We start from the raw sequence: 24,503 nt of genomic DNA on the forward strand, positions 1-24,503 counted from the left end.
GTTCTTGCTTTGCTCTGTATCCAAATGTTATGGTTGGTTCTCATCTAAACAACAGGATGAATTAAGACTGCAGATTTTAAAAGTATGTCTCAATAAGTCTCTAGGACTCAAGATGTTTGGAATTACACTTTAAAACTTTGCATTTCCTTCTCCCAAATGATGCTCAAGGGCTGTATTTTGTAGGCAGATCTCTAACTAGGGTTATTACATTCAGATAAAATGTACTCGGAACAGCTAATAGAAAATACTTCATCTGGCTGTCTCACATAAAGACAATGTCATAGTTTTGACAAAAAAGAGAAATCCCTTTTTCATCAAGTCTAATGAATGCAAAGTCCAACCTTCTAAACTTTATCTGTACCTTCTTCACAAGCTCTTTTTGTCCTCCACTGTACCAGAAATTGTAAATAATTCTGAATCAGCAAATGGTGCATCAGATTAAGGATGTGACCTCTTTATCATTATGCACATCTAACATTAATTTTCTCCTATTGTGTATTACATTGGCCTTACAATGAACAGCAAGTTTGCAGAGCATGGACCACAGGATTTGGGTAGCATGTTCTTCCAATGAAAATCCAGTCCTGACTGGACTTACGTTGTAAATATCAAGCAATCTTAAAAACTCAGTAAACTATTATGGATTTTAGTCTATCTGATTAGCCAAGATTACCTCCAACTGTTTTAGCTTGTACTATTTCATGCTGCATAAAGCTGTCATTATATTTGAATGCTGGGTGTGGATTTGTCACTATAAAACTACCAAAAAGGAATAAAAATACTAGATAATTCCATTAACTCAGTTTTGTCTTCTTTCAATTAGAGGTCCTAGATACTCTAAGAAAAATTTCTTAAGCACTACACATGTTTCCCATGGTGAAAATTAGGGAAAAATACCTATTATTAGAAGTTTTTCCTTAAGAAAAGGCGGACTGCCAGAAGCATTAAAGCATGCATTTATTGGGTCCTTACTCAATAAATCCCCTCCTGACATTAATTTTCTTGCCAACTATTGTCTGATTGCTAAACCTCCCATTTCTTGGCAAGATTATTGAAGAGATGATAGATAGCAAATAGTGTCTAGCAGCATCTGCTCTTAATTTTTAGACACCAATCAGTCAGGCTTCAGACCTTGACATGGCATCTGAAGGGCATCAGTTTCAGTGACTGAAAAACTCCCTAGGGCAATGGGACAATGTGCAGTGTCCTTCTAATAATTCCAGGTCTTAGTGACGTTCTGTCTTTGATTCCAGAGACTGTCAGATGCTGTTTATACGACTGCGGTACCTGATGAGGGCTCAAAAAATTAGTTTATCCTTTCTTATGCTGGAGAGGATTCTGATGGGTTCTGATCATTCACTTTTCCTCTGTAGGGGCTTTGCTGGGGCTGCCTCTGAAGTACAGCCCTGACAGCCTAAATCCTTTTTTTCTGTGCTAAGAGGAAGACAAACTAGGAAGCGGGAAGGTAATTTGGGCAAAACTGGGCAAATTTGCAAGTGTAGAGCTGGTGATATTCCATTTGGCCTTCTATTTTTCCAGATCCTGGCTCTGAATTAAATTCTGCCAAGTAAAGGTCTTGTGGGCACAGAGGCAATGATGGCAAAGGAAAGCCTAGCAGTGAACAAGTAAAACTTACAACCACTCCATTTAGAAGAGTATCTTCCTGCACATTTATAAGGTGATGTGTAGAAATGTGGTCATGGTAAATTCATTCTGCTTCTGGTTTCCCAAATAAAAAGGATCCATATACGTGTTTCTGTTCTGCAGTTATGACAGAGGCAGATGTCACCATTCTCAGCCATACTTCTCTTTTGCTTGGGCTACACCACAACACGCCTCACATATGACCTGCCATGAAATGTTGATGACATTCACATACAAAACTCAATAGTCAAAGCCCACCTAATTGGGAGAAAGTTCCTTTCTCTCTCTTTTCCAAACTCATCCACCTACTGTTGTGCTGAGTGGAGCCAACCAAAGAAAGGGTGGTTTCAGCAGTTCAGAGAGCTTATTCTCTCATAGTCATATGTGTAAATCAGGTTTCAGAAATCCAGGACGCAATGCAGTCACCACAGGACCAAAGGATTGTGTCCAGGTGTTGGCAGTGGTGTCTAACTCATTCTGGTTTTGAGGTTTCCTCCCTGTCTGGGGGAAAGCAGGACTATCTGTGGCTTCTCCTGGGAAACAGTTGCTTGTTTACTCAGATGCAGCAGTGATGGACGTCTTGAATTGAGTAAAAAAAACCCAACACAACAAAAAAAAGACCCCAGGAACCAGAGAGAATGTTAAAATAAAGATTAATGTCAACCAATGAAATTGAAGTAAGAAGCCACAGATTTAAAACCTTAACGAGAAAAACAGATTCTGAAACAACCTCTGAAAAAACCTTGCTTGTGCTGAGGGAAGCATCAAAAAATAGCTCGCTGCTGTCTCCAGGATGTACTTTATGGACATTCAGCATTTGTGTAGCATTGTGGACCCTGAATCTCAGAATGACCTTTTCATTTCCTTCTCCCTTCCCCCAGTGAGGGTGTCCTGTGCAATGAACATTCCCTGGTTCTGGGTAGTTATGATGTAATGTGGCCGTCAGCAACCCTACTCACCAGTCCTGGTCACAGCCTCCCTCCTTTCACATCTGGGACACATTAGGTTTTTGGAAATCTAAATCCCACTGGAATCAGTGAATGTGTCAGCCTTCCCCTTCTGGCTTCACACATTCAAATGGTTACAGGAGACAGTCTATATGTTATCAGATGGAGATCTAATATGTGTTTAAATGTAATTATGAGCCAATTCCAATACATTCTTCAGTCTGCATAAGGCGTTTCATCCAGTACATCAGTGGCTGAAGTGCTCTACCCTGAAAGATAGATCCAAGGCACATTGTATAACAGGAAGGGAGCAGGGGAGTAAGTGAATTTGCAAATAACTAAGGAACACAGTGCATATAGAGTTATAGACATTGAAACATTATGGATTCTGAACAACGTAATCCAAATTTTAGTGAATTTGAATCTTAGTTTCCTCTATTACTACCCCTGTTTGTATTATATCCCAAAATGACCAGGAATTTACTGTAAGAGAAATCTGAGACCCTGAAGAGAACAGCACAGAAAACCAGACCAAATACCACAAGAGCACACAACCTGCAAATTCACATAAGGTATTTGCACCTGTAATTCAACTTGAGCCAAATCTTAAATTCATCTCCAGACAAACTAAGGTAAAAATACTCTCCTTAGATATTTTGACCAAAATTTTGTTTTGCAGACACATTTTCCTAGCACTAAATTGTTCTAAAATCATTGGAAATATATGTCAGTAAGAATAATTACGGGAGACTAACATAACTGGCTGGAAATATTAATAACATATATTTTTCCAGCATAATGAGGAGTTCTTACAAATAAGATATTGCATCTCAGATTTATAGAATTCACATAAAAAGCTAAACATAACCAGAATGTCATGAAAAATATTGAACAGTGATGTGTATTATACTTTGCAACACTCTCTGAAGGGAAGTGTAGGAAGCTCCATCACTTCAATCCCTTAAGGCTGGATACAGATACACTTTGGGAGGAGAAAACTGAAATTGGTAGATGTGGAAGACTAAACATTTCTAGCAACAGATCTTGTCTGTCTCCCATTTTTTTTGTTTCATTAACATGAAAAATACAGAGATGCAAAATTATGCATCATCACAGCATAGTGTTACTTTCCACAGATAGAATTTATCTGATGAGATTTTAAAAATCCTAGTACTACACTGGAGAAAACTGAAGCTCTCAGAAACCAAGCTGAAACCTGAACAGTATGTACCCAGTTTCCAGTCTAATTATTCAGTTCCATACAGTTGTGAGAAACTGAATAAGGGCTTGTCTATTGAAGGTCCTTGATTACTGCAAACAACTGCAGCGCCACAGCCCCATTTAACTTTTTCTCTTAAAAAAATTGTTAAGGATTTGAACTGCTACTATTAACCTGTACTTTTTTTGCCTTCTGCAACAACTATTCAGTCAGTATTCCTATTGTGGAGAATGTGCAATAAATACCTCAATAACCTGAAAAACTATAGTTTCAAGACAGTACTCAATAATAGCCCTTTTACTCTAATTAAATTTTGTATGTATGATTGTCAGAAACAGGTTTCTTTTAACAACAACCTACTGATGAAACAAATTATTTTATAAAACACTTCATTGCAGAATCTTTTTTCTCTGTTGTCACTGCTGTTCTTGTTATTTGGTAAAAAATCAATCCTAATGGTTAAACTGTAACTGGAATATGTGTCATTATTCACAAACCCAATATTTAATAATGTTTTGTACCCAGCAAATCATGCAATCACATCCCACATCATACCCCAACAAAATACATGATGTCGTCTGCCCTGCCTGATATAGCTCAGCATCAGGCTTTGAGACTTAATTAGTTTGAGTTGAGTGTTTTAGAATTCCCAGTCAAAATATGTAGAGACAAACTGAAATCATCCTTGTTTTTTTCAGGTCTCTTCAATTGCCCAAATATACACAGAACATTTATTTGGTCCACCTTCTTTTTATTATTTCCTTACTCTGGCAAGGTTTTTTCCTTCTGCTACTTCAGTATCTCAGGTTTAGGGCTGAGAGAATAAAAAGCCCCTGTGGATGTACACTATGTGTAGCAGCAGCTGAGATACCGCAAAATAAAAGTAGAGTCAAAGAAACACACTTACCTAAATAAAAAGGTGCTGGCAGGGAAAGTCAGTGAAAACCTTTACATGTCTTTCCTTGGAAATAATAAGAAAGGTATCAAAAGATTTCAACATTTCAGGATTTCAAAATAACTGGAATTCATAAGTCTTAAGAAAAAGGACTTTGCTAAAGTGAAGTAAATTCAGTCTTTGCAATGTAATTCAAATTGCACTTGTAATTCAGGTCCTGGAATTAACCCACTGAAGCAAAACTTGAAAAGATTTAGATTTACTCAGGCTACCAACAATACAATAATGTCTTACAATTTCACAACTCCCTGTCTATTGGTGATACTGCCAAACGGCAGTAATCTGTCAGTTTGAGGCTCAGAGTTGCTAATTGTTAAAAAATGAACCTGGACATCATTGCTGAGTTTCTCTGGCTGAAAACTTATACAGACTCAAGCACTTTTTAATCAGGATGAGATAACAACTGAGCTCTTCATTGAGACACTTGATGATTTCTACTGCGGTGTTGAAGTCCCATTTTTTAAGGGAGGAGTGTGTTCAGGAGAGAATTCCTGCATTGTCTGGCCATTGACTCTGATGAAAAGAGACTCTCACAGCATTGTCCCGCTTGAGGTACAATTCATGTCACCTTAGCTACTCCTTTATTTCCTGGGGATTAATCTTTTAGGTATTGAGCATGGGGAGATTATTTTATATTAGTGTTTAATCACATTATTATTATTTCATTGTATTGTTTAATTATTAATAATAATAGTTGTTGTTGTTGTTGTTATTTATTATATATTATTGGGAGGAGAGCGGCGGGGACTAGGGAGGGAGAGGAGGGAGGGAGGAAGGGGCTGGGAGAAGGACCTGGTTGAGTATATCAGTGTGTGGCACAGCCCAGCCAGCCAGTCTTCCTTTTGCAAGGCTGTCTATGGGCTTTACATACAAGCAATTTAGGCATCTTTATCAAATTTGGCAACAGTTCAGAGAGTAAAGTAAACCAGGTTTAAAGCTTCAGTTTTAATAGCTATGCTCTTTGTCTGCCTACCAAATAATGCTACAAAATTAGTAACACACTTCTAATGGGAAACTTAAAATTTCAACAACATATCCAGCTATTTTTAGAAGTGTTCATGATTATTTTGAAACCCATCCAAATCTCCAAGGGACACTGAAGCCAACCCTTCATTGTCTTAACCTCCATCCCCGATGGCAAGTGAACTTCAGCTAACAGGGTCCCTCCGCTGATTTCAGTGGGCTTTGGATCCGGCTCTCTCAGAGTAAGAGAAAGCTGTAGTAATGTACTAAAATTAATGCTATGTAAACAGCTAAAATAATAGGAAAACATAATGAGTTCAAAATTACACACACACAGAGATAATAAACAAAATGCTTTGTGCAGATGCTGTTCCCACATGAAAAAAAAAAAAAAAAAAGTATTGCTGGGAGTAACACAAGGAAAGTATTGCTGGTGAAATCAGAATTCTTTCCAGCATTTTATATGATACCCCCTACAGGGATGATATTTGTTGTTACAAAATATGTATACTTTTTGTCTCATAAATAAGATATAATTTAGTATTAGAATATTGTATTTTCTGCTAAAAACACCCTATGCAAAGCAGTGCAGTTCTACATATATTTAGCTTCCTGCTTTCTCTCTTTTAAAACATTTATTAACCAGAAAGACCTCACTGACATGTAAATTTCATTTTCTATGCCCAGCAGATTAAAATACATCTGTTTCAAGACATCATTCAGTAAAGAAAAAATTTGAATAGTTCATTTTATTAGAAAAAGATTTATGTCAGCATTGAACTATGACAAGAGAGGGGATAGTGGCATGTGCACAATACTGGAAACAGATTTTCCATGAAAAGTATCTCTATTGAACAGAATTGTGCCAGAAATAACGTGGGATTTCTATGAATAGGTTAACCTAGTAAGTTGTGGACAACACCAGTCTTTCCAGGTGGAGATACTCTGCTCCCTCCCTGGACAATTCACTCAGGCTCCTGAATTAGCAGCTGACTCAATCAATGTACATTTAATACACATTAAGAGAATGTGCATGACGAGGTAGATGGGAGTAAGTCCTCTCTGGCTATATGGAGCTCCACATGTTGCGAAGAGAAATTTTGTTCTCTTGGGAGTTTATTCGTACTGTCTCAGGAAAAGTCCCTTTTATTTTATTTTTATTTTTCTTATAGTTTGCAACAATACCAGTAGGCTAGACATCTCTTTCATAAAGGCATAGCAAATATAAAGCATAATAAATACAGGAATAACACATTAGTCGAATATCCTGTGCTATATGATCTAGCAGCATATTATAACACACTGGCATATGAAAGGTGATAAAGTGCATGGCTAGGTAGTTTAGGGAGTGATAATAGAATACAGATCCCATCTTATCTACGTCACTAGTCTGAAGGCAACCTGTTTTTTTGTGATTGAAAGTCATTGTTATCCAATGGATCCATGGTCCAATGGATGAGACCATGATAACCTCACATTTTTAAGATAAAATTTTCCCCCTAACACCAGCTGAACTCTGGTTTCTTCCAGGGCTGGACAAAAGTGCCTACCATGTTTGTAAATATTTGATTCTTTTAAATGTCATGATAGTATGTGTGCTGTCATGCATTCATAATGTAAATATTAAATTATTATTCATTTCCTGGGAATATTCACACTAAGTTCAGAAAAATATTTGAGTCAATCAAAACTAAAGTATGCTTTTCAGAACTTGCCTAAATACAGAAGGTGGGAAGCTTTCTTGAACTGGACCACAGAAGGAAAAGATGAAGTGGAAGAAAGGATGTATCTGTTGAACAACTTCTTTGGGGAAAAAAATAATCACAGCATTCAATGAGCTGTTGGGATTGTCATTAAAACATACTGGCAGGTGGATTCAAAAGGAAGGGATGTCTCTGCACTTCTAATGCAGTCATACCATGTTAGTAAATCTCAGCTGCAGGTCTAGAGACTAAATTACTACCAAATCTCAGATGCAAAATGCAAAATAAATATATGTCACACTGGTTGAGCATATTGCAGCATTGTAATGTGTTCCTGTTCATACAAATATTTGATAATAGAGAACAGCCAATGCAGACTGATACAGAAAATCAGAGTACCAAAACAGAGGCAGAAAGAGATGAACTTCAATACAGCCATCATTAAAGCTTGACAAAAAAGCACATGCAAAAAAATTTGCCTAAATTGCAAATCCCTGATTACGGAAGAGATCTTTTAAAACATATACAAGATTAAAATACACTTGCTTTACATAAGTATGAGATAATGAAATAAATCTCAAGAAATTAAAATATATCTATATCTCAGATTGAGAAATGGAACTAATATATATATTTATATAGATAGAATAGAAGCAACTTTGGAGGAGAATGATAAGGGCTTTTTAAGTACTAGTTACAGTATTCAGCAATCACCATTTGTGTTCTTTACAGCCAAAGGCATATATAATTTGCCCCATGGAATCTCAAAATACGTAAATCTCCATGTTGCTCTGGTTTCACTCTAGTAACAACTGGTAAGAAAGTGAAAATCTGGTTTGCTTCAAAACACTCAGCCTCAGCTTTGAATTTGGCTAAATATAACTACAGATTTAGAAAACAGTTCCTCACATTGCAATACAATTATAAATATGACCACTATTACTCATGAAAGAAATCTTGATTTTTTACAAGAATTAATATCTAAATGTCTTGAAATTCTCTCTTAAATAAGTCCATTGCATTGTCCTTTAAATATTTACACAATGTATTTCCTATATGTATCAATATTCAATACTGTGTAATTACATTCAGTACATATATAAACTAGTGTGAATAGTGAGCTTGTGTTTACATATATATTATGTTCTGTACATATATACACAAACACAAATCAGACAGTTTTACAGATGGGGATTAATTTTATCCCCATTTTATGCTCATGTTTGGAAGGCATTACAATATGTTACTAAGGTATATGAATAACGCTTCCGTATTTTCACATTAAAAAATTGGACATTTTCCTCTCTGCAGTGTACTGCAACACTTGATTAGAGATCTCCTGAGAAGGACATTTGTGATAAGAAAGTACTATATGTCTCAATTTGAGGAACATTTCCCAGTTAAAAACAAATTAAACTGGCCATAGCAAAATATCAGAGTCTTTTGTGTGATGCCCAACATCTGCATTCCTCCTTTTGTTGTGGATACGATTTCCAACAGTTTGTACCTCCTGAAGGATTTACAGTAAATGAGAAGGAGAGAAGACGGTCACTTCATTGTGTGGGACCAGGCTAGGACCCATACTCCATTTCTTTTTCATTAATGAAATCACATATGGCAAGCCTTGGTTAACCCATTCCTGCTCCAGGCAATCCCTGTTTTATTCAATGTAAAACATCCTTAAAGAAAGCAGCCTAAAGAAAATCCTTCTGAGAACTCTGTATCTAAACCTGTTTCCCTCAATTAAATTCTTAGCAATAAAAAAATACTTATTATTATATATCTGAATTAGATGCAGTGACATTCATCCTAAAGGACCGCAAACTGTCTCACAAAGCACATGTACGTGTTTGTCAAGCCCACAGTTTCACAAGGAGGTGAAATTATCTGTCAGAATAATTTTCGGAAGAATCAGGAGAGTTGCCTCTTAACACCGGAATGAAAATGGGTGCACAAAGATGATGCTTGTCATGATTATATTGTTCTTTTAAAAGAAGGAAATTCAGGGAGCTCCCATTGCATGGAGTTTGGAGGAAAAAGCCCAGATCCAAACCACTGGTGCAGGCAGGTGGAGCATCACAGCCAAGCTCTCAGGATTGGGCCCAAGAGCACTGCTGCTCTTGCAGAGTGCTGTGGGGATAAATTTGCTCACAATGGTTTCATCACCCACACTTCTTGTTAAATATCGTTTAATTATTAAGGTCTGTAAAAGTCAGAGAGACTAAAAGAAAGAAGAGATCTTGGAAAGATCTGAGGCGAAAATGGCATTTTTTATTACTATAAAGATTATTTAACTTTGGAGCTCTACTAATGATAATTTCTGTGACCAAAAATGTCCCCTTATGATTAATCAATTATGCAAACCATCCCCATTTCAAGGCTAGTAAAGACTTGTTTAATGACATTTTTCATGCATCTCATGTCTTTAATATATTATTTTTTCCCTTTGCTCTGACAGAGCAATCTGCTCTACAGAAGCAGCACTGTATGCCATCAAATAAAATCATTCCCCATATCAAGAAACAATTGTTTATTTATAATACATTCTAAAAATTGATCCTTTTAAAAGAACTGATTTGGTGTTTGGCTTGTTTCTCTGCAGAACGAATTATTCCTCCACCGGCATGTTTCAGTACAGAGTGTTCCAACATTAATGGCATGAGACACTGAGAACAGGCCCACTGCAGGGTTGTTTTTATTACTGTCTCTCCTTTCTGCTGCCCGAGGAATGATCCCATTTCACCTTGGATATACCCTGTCTCTACAGATGCAGCAAGAAGTCATTCAGTCCTTTCACTAATTCCTTTCTGGGTATCTTCTGGGCAGAGACTGGCAATAATCCCAAACTGCATGTTATATGGTGCAGACTAGCATGTCCCTACGAAATGAGCTGAGACAGCCAACTCATTTTAGTTAAGGCCAGTCTGTAGCAGTGTCCAAAGGCTTGAGGTCAGTGCCGTATGTGCTACTCTGCAAAGCAATTTGAAAAACCCAGTTTACTGAAGGGAGAGAAAGAATCCACCAAGAAAGGAACTATTTAAGACAATGGCTCAAAATACGATTCACATTTTATGGCTGAGCTTGACATTGCATGAAAGAAAGAGGTGCTTATTAAACAAACAACAGCATGTTAACAAGAGAGATTAATTTATTATCGTGTGTACAAGTCATACAGAGATTTGGGGAAGATTGAAGGAAAACGGCTTTCACAGTTGTAGTGCTCAGGTTTAGTTAGCACACAAAGATCCCATTTATGGAAATAACAATGCTTGGGTCATTAGTAGTGCTGCAAGTGAGCGACTCTGCTGTCTTTCCCCTTGTCATAATCTGCTATACAGCAGTAGACAATTGTCACTGTAAACTGCATCCTGCACTGAAAAGTGAGAAAACAATTGCAATGTGCCATCGGAATTAAACAAATCATTAGGACGAAGAGAGCATGTGCTCTATAGTTCCAGATGCATTCCCTTCTCTTTTGAAAGATGCAGTGTAACCTTAATTAAACTTGTATGTTTAAAAGTAAATATTTATTTACTGTAGATTACCCTTCCCCCAGAAAGAAACCTTAGTAAAAATATAAATGCCTGAAGAGTAAACTTGCATTGCATGTACTTTGCCCATGATAAAACAGACTAAAATAAAGAAAAAGCAGGATAAAGGAGTCTCTTGCATGGCTGACTCAAGATCCCCATCTAGCGTCCAGATGAAGATTAACAGAACCTTTTTAAAACTAGTATTTAAAAATAAAAACCAGATTTCTTTCTCCGAGGTTTCAGGTGTCTTAAATTTATGGTACATGATCTAGACATGGCCATATTTAATTTTACGGCCAATGGTTGTTTTTATTCTCTTCACGAGTCACTTTGCTTCTATTCTTTTCTATTCTACTCTAATCTCTTCTATTTGTGTCCTTATACTGCCCTCCTCACCACTGCTTATGAGAATCTTTAAGGAGTACACTAAGTGATATGACTATCATATGCTATGCATTTTTCTCCTATTTTCTCTTTTAGTAGCAAATTATACTTAGGAATGTGTTTGACTAGGCTATATCGTGGGGAAGAGTGCCTTGTAAGTCCAAGTGGGTTCCTATTAATTGCTTCCTGTTGTTGTTGTCACTGCATACATACATATTGGTCTGAATTTTTACCATAAAAAGCAAGATCAAAATAAAGTGTTGTGTGATCACAGTAGCAGGTACCATGATTTGAGAAGCTCCTCGGTTCTGTCACAACCACTTGGACCTTGCCTTTCCCATAGAAATAACCAGCCTGACACAGGGTGTGATGGTCACAGGATGCTCCCACACTCGATCCTGCAGTGGACAGCAAGATAGTAACAAAAATCAGGCAAAGAAAAAACCCTAATATTTAATCCAAATTTATCATACACACTAGATTAGTCTTTAAAAAGACTGTTGAAGGGAGTTGAAGGGAGGGATTTATTCCTTTCCCCCTCATTCTTGTTCTATTCCTCTATGCTTCCTACAGTTTGGGTAGACAAACAGATGGGATTTTAAAAATCCTCTCACAGTATTCAGCATACCTCTCAGCCAGAATCTTTTAGCTAGCAATGCGAGAAGAAACAGCAGCATGGACTCCAGCAAGGCTGTGCACAGGTAAGAGGCACTCTCCCCTCAGCTGCTCAAGCCTGGTGCTAGCTCAGCTAGATCCAAAAATGCTAGCCTACACCTCCTGATTGCTGCATAGATTCCTACAGAGGCTTGTTTATCAAGGGACACAGGGGGTTGTTACCCTGCCATTTTACGGTCCGGGATGAAGAGGTCTTAGGGTACATGGTGCCTTGATGGCTACATGGCTCACAGTCTCTCTCAGGTGTGACGTTCTGGGTGTACCTTCAGTGCTGGCCACAATCAACTCAGGAGAAGGAGGAAGAGCATTATGGAATGCCAGTTGTACTTAAACCAGAAAAGGCTGAACTGCCAAGAAAGGTTGGGGTTTAAAATTGTTTTCAACAGGTTTCTAAGAAGTATAAAAAAAATTATAATTTCTTCTTCTGAGATATTCTTGGACTAGAGCAGTCTAGGTGAAATGAGCCTGTGGATACCTTGTGCTTGGGCTTGTGCTCCTTCCCTTCATGTGAACTAGAACACTTGATGAGCACATTTATAAAGTTAACCATGGTTTTCATTATTTCATAGAATAATAGAAATATTCAGGTTGGAAAGGACGCTTAAGATCATCGAGATCCCAGGTTTTTGCAATAGTCCTTATATATTTACAGTGGTGAATGCCCCTAGAATCAGTAATATTTCTGAAAATTGAATCAATTTTTCAAGAGTAGGACTGTAACTAAGCACATTACAGCCATGCTGAACTCAGCGAGTGAACAAGGCTTTCTGAGCTGGCTCCTAAATCCAAGTGGATATTCTGTAAGGCAAGGATAAAACACTCTGTCTTTTCTATATTTAAACTTTCAGATCAAGAGTGGGCTTTCTTACACAAAAAGACCACAAACTTCTGCTGAAATATATAGACTACTGAGGTAGTGCCTCCCAGCTCTGGTCAGAGGCTTGTCCCAGGAGCTGCACAAATGCAAGAGAATTAATAGGAGTAAACTGTTAGTCAGATGGATATAGCCAGGCTTGAAGGAACAAGACAATTATTGCAAGTGATGGACAAAGTTATCCACGTACAAGTCATCTCAACAGTGTCAGATTGTCTTGTAGACACCAAGGCAAATGGATTTTAAGGATGAACATTAAGGAGACAGTTCTCTCAGACATCTCCTAAGACTGGGGGCAGTGCAGGAGAAAGAAGATGCTTCTGGCTAAAGGTAAAAGTAGGCAGCACCAGCTGGCACTCATGGGGTGGATGGGGGTGGGAATTCACCATGTCAAAACCAAAGCAAGATGCAGAGGATGAGAAAGAGGATGAGTACCTGACAGCTGAAGTGAGAAAAACACAGGGGAAAAAGGAGGTGAGAGGAGTAAAGTCCCATCAGCCTAGTGCGGCCAATGCACTTTATAGGGCAGAGCAGTGCCTTTCTTCCTCTATGAGATCACTAAAACACCAAGGGCTCAGGACCAGAGCTGTGCTTTTTGGCTATTATTAATACTGTTATTTTTCTCTCAAAGGATCAACTACACCTTTTAAAGAGTAACCAGAAAATTATAAATTCATATATAATTATATTGTAGATGCCAATATTCTTGGATTGTTAGAAGCATAAATATCTCCAAAACTTTCTAATGTCTTTTATTTTTTTAAACAAAATCTGTTGACTTTTCCCATTGTTCTGCCTCCAGGTAGTGTCCTGCATATAAATATATACAGTGCATGTGTGCTTCCTTTAATTCACACATCCTGAGCTTTTCTTTGTCTGCACTTACATAAACTGTTAAATATTTTGCTTAACATATATGATAGAGAAATGGCAAACTGACAGATAAAATGAATATTAACAAATTTCTCATGATCTTCCATGTACCAGTGATACAATCACCTTCTCAGTGGTCACTACATCTCTTCCACCCATATTCATCAAGCCTTGTTATCAGTGCTCCTGGTGCTTTTAAGAGGAGCCTTCATATCCATATCCCTTTTCAGATCAGTTCTTGAATTCCTTCTCCACCACACTTTGCTTCCCTCATTTCCTATGATTACCCAAATCAGGTCTCATACCTTCACATCTAGTATGTAAACATCTCTCCATTAGTAGTTTGGCTGGGATACATTTTGTAGGACTATGTGGTGCTGTTTGATAAGATAGCAGGAAAGAAGCTATTTTCTGATTTAAAGATAGGGTATCTCTCCTGACGGTTTGTGTGGCAGTTAAAAAGTTCTAAAAACATTTGGATTCCCATTAGTACTCTGATTGCAGGGCACAGATAAAACATGTCAAATTTTATCTGTGTGCCAAAATTTCCTCAGTTCTTAAGGTATAAACCAGGATCTATCTGGTTATACCTTAAATAATCTAAAGATTAATTCTTTAGATAAACCAGAAGTCACAGAAATTAAGGGACCTGAAGGGTGGAGGAGACTGTATGATTAAAAGGCATAGGCAAACTCTGGCCTCATTTGCAAAGATTTATCCAAGAAAGGGCTGGCAGAAGCAGAGTGATCTCACTGCTGTTGGCAGGGTGGCCACTTCACAGGGATTTCTTGGTGAACAAGAAGCTTTCAGCTGTAAAAACTGACAAGGTTTACAGTTATAAATTGGTTCTCCAGTATCCTCAGTATCTGACCACCAAGCATGCCATCTCACTTAGCCTTTCACATGAGGTGTACTGGGAAAGTTTTCCTGACAGCATTGTCAGCAGTAATTTTCTAGCATTGTGGGCTTGACACACACAAGTATTTGTTTTCTACTGAAATTAATTTTTCTTATAAATAATCTCCAGAGTGGTGCAGTGTACTTTTCAAAAGTATCTATGGATTTGAGGGGCTGCCTCTTATTGCATTTGTGGGAATGGCTTTGGTATTTGGGCTAATATGGCCTCATAGCTCATGGGTGCTCTCTTTCTTGAGCATGACAGCAGTATTTAAAAGTAGGCTCATGGCCTTTTCTGGGGGTGTCCATGCAGATTAATAAACTGCAGTACTTTTTGCAAGGCTGCAACTTTTCCTCAGTCCCTTCCCACCAGTCTTCTTCTGACTTGGTATCGTTAAGGTTATATTTATGTGGCTCTTAAGCAGTATGCTGCCACTTGGTACTGACGCATTTATAGACATATGGGGACAAAAGCTGTCTGCAACTCCAAATAAAACATGCCCAGCTCTCCACACTATCAGTCTAAAACTAGCTGGGGTGCAGCCACAAAAGCTCTAGTCTCAGCTTTGGGTTGGTAAACTCTCCCTGTGTGCTCTTTGTACCCCAGGGAAATCATTACTCATCTCTGGCTATGAATAGTCAGAAGCTGAAGTATAGTTATATTTAAACCAGACATTGTTTATTCAAAAGAGAGAGGGAGAGACAGAAGATACTGACAAAGCCAAGAAAAAAAATAAAAGCCTGACCAGAGCCTTCCTAGAGGAATCTAAATATCATTCCGAAATAATGGTAGCAGTAACCTTCCACGGTGATGACTCCCTCCCCGATATCAGCAATCCCTGACAGGTTGCCCAGAAGGGAGGATGCTTTTCTTCATTTTCCAAAACATTTGGTACTCGCTTCCAAGAAGAGGCTGTGGCAATACAGCCCCAGCTCCCCCATGGGCTCTGGCCGGAGAAGCAGCTCTGAACTGCGCTTGTCTCAGCCACAGCAGCGGCTGCTGCTTGAGAACTGCTTTAAATCAACACATTTACCAGATGCTTGGCCCCGCCAGCTTTGGCAGCTGTACCATCTGTCTCAGTCCCCGTGATGGAGTAGACTTGGTGGGCTGCTTGTAACTCCCACGGGTCCCTCTGCACAGAGCGTGCATCACTGGAACTCACTACCTAGGCTCTGCCAGCAAAAAGCAAGGCATTAATCCATCTGAACGCCTTGGGGCAACAATGAGGGTAATATCTGTTACGAACTGTTTCCCTCAATCTGGATCCCAAAGGAGGTAATCTTTATTTTCATGTAGAACTCCCAATTTCAGAAGAGATGACAGCCTTGGATTTAAAATCTACAAAGGCTTTTTAAAGTTCTACCAATTCCTTCTTTCTTGTATCTTTTGGCTGAATTCTGGAGAAATTGTTATCACTTGCCCTTGGAATTCAATGCTTCTCTCTTTCCAGGCTGCCTGAAGGATCTTCTCCTTATCTCTCATTTCCACTAAAGTCACAAGCATTGTGTTCTTGAAAGGAGTACCCTTGAGTTGGTTGTGGGTGAGTATTTTATAACATCAATCAATACAGGAAGCATCCTCATTCTCTGGCAGCTTCCAAATAGCAGACTGTCATTTTTCTAGGAAATCCACTAGATCTTTTCGGTCATCTCCAACTGAAGATACTGAGATTGATTCACAATGAAGGTCTGGTTTAAACACTAGCTTGTTTCTGAGAATTTCAACTCTCTGAACATGGATTATGTGGTTTGTTCAAATAGATCTTTGTTTAGCCTGCATGCAGAAGGCTTCTGTGTCTGAGCCATTGACCTGTACACTCAAACTGATTTCCCCCACATCGATGTAGAGCAGTAGTACTCACCAACTTTGCTAGAAGCCAAACACCATCCATAAGACAAATCCAAGGTCTGCATTAGTAATCAGGATTTAAAGAAACAATCCATTCTCATTATTTTTCCCTCCCTTGCTTCAGAAATCAGTGTCATTGGCAGGGGTGTGGGGGACAGAGTGGGAGAGAAGAGAGCATTCGCACAAAAGACATCTGATGATATGTCATTTAATAGAATCAATTCAACCCTCTGAGGCACTTTTATGATACAGAGTAAAAGCCCAGAGCTATAATGGTTTAGCAATATGGAGAGCTATAAATTATTTGCTTTATTGGGGGACAATTTCAGTAAATAAGACAGAGGAGGGCAGGAGAACTGCATTCTCCTTCTGCAACCACCACTAACCTGTGCTGGGCAAACCACCCCAGCTGTCGGTGCCTCCCAGCGACCTCCTTATTTTGTGTATTTAGATTGGAGGCGGAGGGACATAGCACGTGGTTAAAAAGGTGTTTCAATCTCTCATGATTACTTACAGTGCATATTACTATTTATCATATATTTCAAGACAAAGAACGTGCATCACAGGCTGCAGGATACACATCATTTCCCAGCATGGTGTGGTGGGGAGCACTGTGTACCTGACTGCTTTCCCCACATTTGCCTCTGAAAGGGTTGCAGCCAACAAGGGTAACTGTGGGAGATGAAAGAAATTAATTTCTTCTCCTTTGGCGGTCTGTTCATGCAGAATTGAGGAAGTGGGGAGGGTGTTACAGCCATCATTCCTGCTCTCTTTAGTATCACCTGTGAGTAACAGAGAGGCAAGCCTGCTTCTGCTCTTGGGTGCAGAAGTCCTGGCTGGGCAAGCTGTGCCTCTGCACAAGCCATAGGGGTGATAAAAGCAGCAGAAATGTGGCTGGGAGAGAGCAGAAGAGAAGAGGACAGGGGTTAACCCCCACCAGGGAACTGAATGGCAGCATGGCCTGAGGGCTGTGAGGATAAGAAAGAAGATGATGTGAGGGCAGAACAAGGGCAAACATCTAATGACAAACTCTTTTCTAGGAGATTTTAATCATAAAAGCTGACAATCTCCATTGAATGCTATAGGCTTCTGCTGATGACCACAGTGCCACTATATTCATTAACTATATTCAAGTCATAATTATATTTATTAATTGTCTCCTTTCCCTCTGTTATTTTCCTCCTGGATTTCATTTAACTTCTCTTTCTGGTTTTGCCTTCTGTTGTTCACTTCTTCCTCTCTCTTTTCAATTCCATTAATTTGCTGAGATTGCAAAGATTTTATAAAAAGGTTTATACAAAAATAAAGCATTCCTCACTGAGTGCCTGATAAAATGAAATTACATGTTAGTACATGTTGTACTACAGGAGTGACATCTTCACTGCAAAATTTGAGATCTCACTGTGCTGAAGGGATGGAGCGTGAAGAAATACACAGATTCCTGTTCTGTGACCCTCATGCTCAAAATACAATGAGAAATGGGTGCAATGAATTCCACTGTGTCACCTATATGCCGTGTAGGGATTACACCCAACAATCCCTTCTTTCACTGGATATGCCGAGGAGCAGCTACCCAGGGTGTGATGGAAATAACTGCATGAATCCTCTACCAGCCAGAGCTCCCCTGCCCCAGGGGCAACACCGCAGGCACCTCCAGTGGTGAGCACTTTCTGCACAACCCATTTCTAGTACCTTGTCACCAGCTAGATCTTCATCGGGAATAAATCAGTTTAGCTCCACTGACTGCAGGGAAATCATGTCAGTGTAAATCAGCTTAGAATGTGATAAAATCTTCTTGAAACTAATTGAAGTGGGCTTCATTAGGAAACTTTCAAGAGTCTAAATTGATTAAAATTAGGAGGTTATTATTTTAAATAAATAGCAAGAATCACATATATGACAATTTTTACCTTTTCCCATTTACAAATTAACCACAAATGAGTTACAAATTTGTGAAATATACTTATTATTTGAAGGCAGTGGAAATTTTATGAATAATTTAATCCTCAAATTGTGTATCTTCAGGACTCATTAAGAATTTGGTATTCACAGTCTCAGATATTTATTTTTGTTTTGACTGAACATACAAATCAGTGATGGATTTCTTCTCATTAGTATGAATTTTATGTTGCTGCACATAAGATTTACTATCCCATAAATAATATCAGCAAACTCATTTGTTAGTATAGCCTGACAAAATGAACACAAAACGAGTATAAGCACAGCTGAATATAATGTAGTTAGAAACTGGATTTTCACAGAATTTGACCTTTTCAAAGCCTCTTTGTATTAGTCCAGTTTTAGTATACTGCAAAGCAGTCAAATCTCTAATGTATTTTTGGGGGAAACTGTGAATTTATGTTCCTTTACACCTTTATAAATAGTCTCAAAGGGAATTGAAAGTGTATGCTGATGAGATGCTGAGAAGGTAACAGCTGGGGGAGAGGTAGAGACAAAGACCTGGGCAGAAGGTGGACCCTGGACACATGAAGAGAAAATAATAAAGTAAATTCAATCTGTAAATAAATTGTGGGCAGAGGGAGGCAGCACCTGCTCTGAGACCAGAATTTGCTGGGAGCCCACCTACCTGAGCTTCTCATAAATGTAGAGCAAGAGATGGAATGCATAAATGGCTAGTTTCATTCTACATGCAGCTATGAAGTGTCATGTTATGTTTTTCTTTGGCTGCGGTTTTGGGTTTTTTATGTCTTTTGGCTGAAGCATGTTCTCAGATGTTGACATTAAGGGTTTAATCATAGAAACATAGAATAGTTTGGGTTGGAACGGACCTTTAAAGTTCATCTAGTCCAACCCCCTGCAATGAGCAGGGACATCTTCAACTGGATCAGGTTGCTTAGAGCCCCATCCAACCCAACCTTGAATGTTTCCAGAGGTGGGGCATCTACAACGTCTCACAGAATCACAGAATCACAGAATTGTCTAGGTTGGAAAAGACCTTGAAGATCATCCAGTCCAACCATTGACCTAACACTGACAGTTCCCAACTACAGCATATCCCTAAGTGCTAAGTCAACTTTACTCTTAAACACCTCCAGGGATGGGGACTCCACCACCTCCCTGGGCAGTCCATTCCAACACCTAACCACCCGTTCCGTAAAGAAATGCTTCCTAATATCCAGTCTAAACTTTCCCTGGAGCAATTTGAGGCCATGCGCATTTTGAGGCCATTTGATGCTCCAGACTGTCTCTTTTCCTAGATTAATTTTATTGAAAGATGAGAAAAATGCAAAGCCCCAGCTTGCAAAGCATTTGCAATCTCAGCTGAGAAATGAGTCATACCATCATGGACACTTCCAAATAATGCTGCAAGATTTGTACTTGTGATTTGTAGTCACAGTTCGTAGGAGAAAGGAGAAACTAATTGTAAGTAAATGTTGTTGGCAATGTTTCTCAATGAAAGAAAGACAGAAATACTGTCAAGGAAAAATGAAGCTTGAAAGACCTTTTAGAAGGGAGGGAGTAGCTGACAAAAACAAAAATGGGGGAGGTGAGGATGCCCTAGAGAAGCTGCATCCTCTTGGACTGAGCCTGTGCTTGGAACCCCTCTGAGATGAGGCTGTTTGCATAGCATGCTGCCAATAAATAAAACACCCACAAACTAGGTCAAGATTAGAGCTATGAGACACTAACAGAACTGGGTGATGAGCAGTTCTTTTATGTTGTTGAATAAATACACCAAGACTCATGAGCTGAAACTATTAAAAATTGCTTGTTATAAACTTTAGAAGTCCAAGGGAAAAATGAGGGCCATACGAAAGAAATCTCTGGAAAAATTCTTCAGGCAGAATAAGTATCCAGAGTACTGCTGCACAACTTCAGCTGAAGGTCTTCAGCTTCAGGAACTTGAACTTTGAAGAGTTTTCATACGTATTAAAGAATTTACAGAAATCTGTTTGGCATGGAAAACCATTCAAATAACTATGTTTTGTTTATTGTATCACTACTCAACCTATATGATTCAGCCTGTATAGTATACAGGGTTGTCAGAAATGGCTTGGCAGAGCTATTGGGTGCAAAAAAAAGTTTACTGTCAGTCAACCTGTGATGGGCAAAGCAGATGTCAGCACACTGAAGGCATGTTATTGAACAAGACCTATCCCAGTCCACTCTTCTAGTTTCCACCAAGTTCCACTGCTATGTTTTAGGGGCGGGAAGCATGCTTTGCATACCCTCTGTCCCTGAGGCTGGGAACTGGGATGGTGCATTGAAGTTGTTTTCCAAGACAGTGATAACAAATAAGTAAGAGTATCTCTCACAACAGTTTAGGAGACATCACAAAAGCTGACAGTCCCTGTCAGCTGGGATGAAGCTTTAGCTGTGGTCTCGTTCTAGATCCGGACACCACAGGTCTGCTATAGCATTGTTATGGCAGTTCAGTTAAACTGTGGGGTTATTACTGTTTCATTTCTCAGCCTACAGTCTGTGTGACTCACATTAGTCTCACACGCTACTCACACTTTGATTTCAATTTGTCTTTAGGACAAAAATCACGCTTATTGAAATGTTATTCAATCTCCAGCATGATGCAACCCTGTTCCAAACTCAGGTACCACTGGCTGCTATGCTAATACAGATAACCCAACTAGTGTGTTTGTAAAATATACCTCAAGGGCTCAATCCAGAGATAGTCTGTCCATGGATTTTTCATTGCGATTGATGGTGTTTGTATGCTGCAGAATGTGCTCTGTTACCTGAAGGATCCACTTCCAACATGTACTTCTGAAGAATCACTCCTGCAGCTTGGGTTGCTTCAGAACATGTAAATAATACTTACTATCTCAGTAAGTTGTAACTGATGAAAGCAAAGTGTTAAACACACAGGATTCACAGATTACACATCCACAGAACAGACTTTGAATTTGGTCAGATGAATGCAAAGTGCGTGAAAGAGAAAACATAATTTCCTATCTTCCTTGATTTCTGTCAGAACACATTTTATTGTTTATCTGTTCATTCACGGATGAATATGGATGTTACCTGTTTGGCATTAGTGAAGGGACACTAATCTGAGACATGGGATAAACTGTTGGCACATTGGCAGCTGATTGCCTATGCTATACTCTTCAGCAGGTTGTCTCACTCTCGCAGCTCCCGTTTCCCTTTCTCCCTGGTTTTCCTCGCCCAGTGAGCTTTCCCGGGAGGACTCGTCTGCACCCGCGCACAGCCAAACTCCGGCTGCGAGCGCTGGGGTACGGGAAACTGTCACCTGGAACAATGAAGTTAGGAGCAGGCGGCATGACGTACTGGAACAGGGATGGGCTGCTGGGCTGGCGCCAAAATCATGAGACTTTTAGACCTGATTGAGACGAGTCTCTTGGGGAAGAGTCTGGCTTGGCCGGCGGGCATTCGCATTACCTTTCCGATTCTTTCGGCTTAGTTTAAAAGCTGCGTAATTCAGCCGGCAGCACCAGCCCCTTTATGGCAGTTTACAGTCGGTGTCATGGTTCACCAGCAGATTTTACACCTACCTTCAGAAAACACACTCAGGGAACCGCCTGTGACACCCGCTGCTCCTTCACCCCGCCCCGCCACGCGGGCGGGCGCGGGGCGGGGCGGGCGCGCAGCTGGGCGGTGGGAGGGGGGGGGGGGGCGGGCACGCGGCGGGGCGGGGCGGGGCGGGCGCGCGGCGGGCGGGCGCCGCGAGGGGCCGCTGTGGGGCCAGCGCGGAGCCGCCGGCGCGGAGCCGCCGGCGCGGCGGAGCTGCGGCCGCCGCCGTGCCTGTCCCGCCGCCTTGGGCTTCTCGGTTAGTTTTCAGCACATCGCCGCGTCCGCTCCGGTTTTCACTTCTGTTGCAGGTGGAAACACACGGACGACATTTACAGATTAGGAATCGGTCCAGAAATTCAAAGAAACAGTGGCATGTTCTCAGTGCAAGATTCAACCCCTTGCAGGCTAAAAATGAGGTACTGTGTGTGCATAGAATCCGCGAAACAATTCTAATCAGCTTTGTTATTTAGGCAACCTGGTATTTTCATGAAGTGAGTGTAGTATTTACGACACAACAGACAGAACCCATGCAGCAAGGTGATGTCCAGAACATACTTGCATCCCGATTATTACTGTTCTTCCCCTGTGGTGACCCATGAATCAGTGACTCCTGTTATATAGGCACAGTTCTGTTTATATATATTTGCACAGCTCCTGTGGACACTTCTCTCTGGAACACTTGCTGTGGGTTGATCAAGTGAAGGTCTTCCCTGTCGCTGCATGTAGGGATCTAGCTGATGGGCCTTGTATGCATGAACTCATGACGTTTTTTAGAAAGAAGTAGTAGTTATTTTGTGCTCTAATATATGAACCTAACCAGCTCTATATTCATTCCATCATGAAAACCAATTTTCAAACCAAAATTCTCTCAGTGCCACTTTTTTCTAAGATTATTTACCCACTTACAGTGAATTCTACACTGAAGTACATATTCATGCCTCTGTGCAGCAATGCTCCAAAATTACATTTCTGACAGGAAAGACAATTAAACCAATTTTTTTTTCTTTTTTCCATAAATCATATATTGTTCTTTTGAAACCAAATATATATGTATATATAAATCTATTAATGTCCAGAATTTTCCTTTGCACTGACACAAATCTGTTCAGTAAATAAAAACGTGAGTCAGAATCTTAGCATGATGGCAACAGAATTGGTAGAAAAGGATTGTGTATAGGCCACTGCATGTAACTTCCAGCCACTCTTCTGTTGTTGAGCCTGTTTCTTTCAGCGGTCAGGCTCTGTCCATGATGCTGTTTGTACACTGAGATACCTTCTGCTGCTGCTGAGGAAAATTCATTACTTCTAAATTTATGTCTGTGTCTTTCAGTTTGCTGAAGACCTGTATCTAGAATTTCAAAATTGTCCTTTGGAGACAGCTTCAATTTTACAGTTTATAAACTATTGTTGCTAACAGTATTGGGATGCTAGATAGCACCCTTAGTCCTTTGCTGCTGTTTGTATGTATGTGCACCTTTTTCTGTTTCTATGTTGGTACTAAGAATAACCAAATCACGCTGGAAAAAAACTCTCCAAAATACTGCAGGTCTACTCCTGTAGCCAAGCTTGTTAAAAAGGAGATCAGTAGTCTGCATGTTGGCATTTGGTTTTGGTAGTCTGTAAGTTCCCTGACCCATGAAGCTTACATAACTAAGCCCTGCATGTCCGTTCCAGTATCTGTCATGATTTATCTCACTGACCATTGTGGTTTCTAGGAGAGGGATAGCAGACAGAGCTTTGTCTATGCTTTGCTCTACATTCATTCAAACTGATGGGGACCACTGTCTCTCTTCTCTCTTTCTGTGTTGCAAATACTACTGAGGGATTTTTGCATTTTATTTTTAATGCTTTCTCTTATAAATGTTGTCACTTTAAGTTACTTCTAGCTAGCATACAGGCCTAAAAGGACTTTTGAAACTAAGTCAGAAAGCAGAAAAAAATGAAATGAACTCTGACCCAGACCGGATCATCGTCATGGACAAAGTAGCTTGAAGGGAGCAGAAACAGCAACCCGCTCTTTTGAAGAAGATGTCTCTGGTCCTGATGGCACCGAGTGAAGGAAAAAGAGAGAATCCTGCCCTGCAGGTGATTAATGCTAATCCCAGGGCTCAAAGATTCATCTGCAAAACCACAGGGGAATGTTATAGTGAGGCAGGGTAGGAGGGAGGGTGATAGGAAAGAAGTTTGTGTGCCTGAGTACATTGGATCTGAACTGTCAGCACCAGACCATTTCTGAGATAGAGAATGTTTGATGGGGATGGAATTAAAATATTTCAAGTTTCAGCCTTCAAGTGAAGGTAATTTTAAGAAATGATCTGATTTTTATTTAATTCTGAATTGGTTTGTCTTGAAAATACCAAAATAAAATTGAGATAAAATTTAGGGAAAAAAATCTCAAATCTATTTCATCCCTACTCCAAAACAAACAAACAAACAAATTGTTGTAATGATTTTTTTTCTTCATCTTTCTAAAGGGATG

The sequence above is a fragment of the Strix aluco genome, chromosome 1 (genome assembly GCF_031877795.1).
Source record: "Strix aluco isolate bStrAlu1 chromosome 1, bStrAlu1.hap1, whole genome shotgun sequence".
In the NCBI taxonomy this organism is placed as follows: Eukaryota; Metazoa; Chordata; class Aves; order Strigiformes; family Strigidae; genus Strix; species Strix aluco.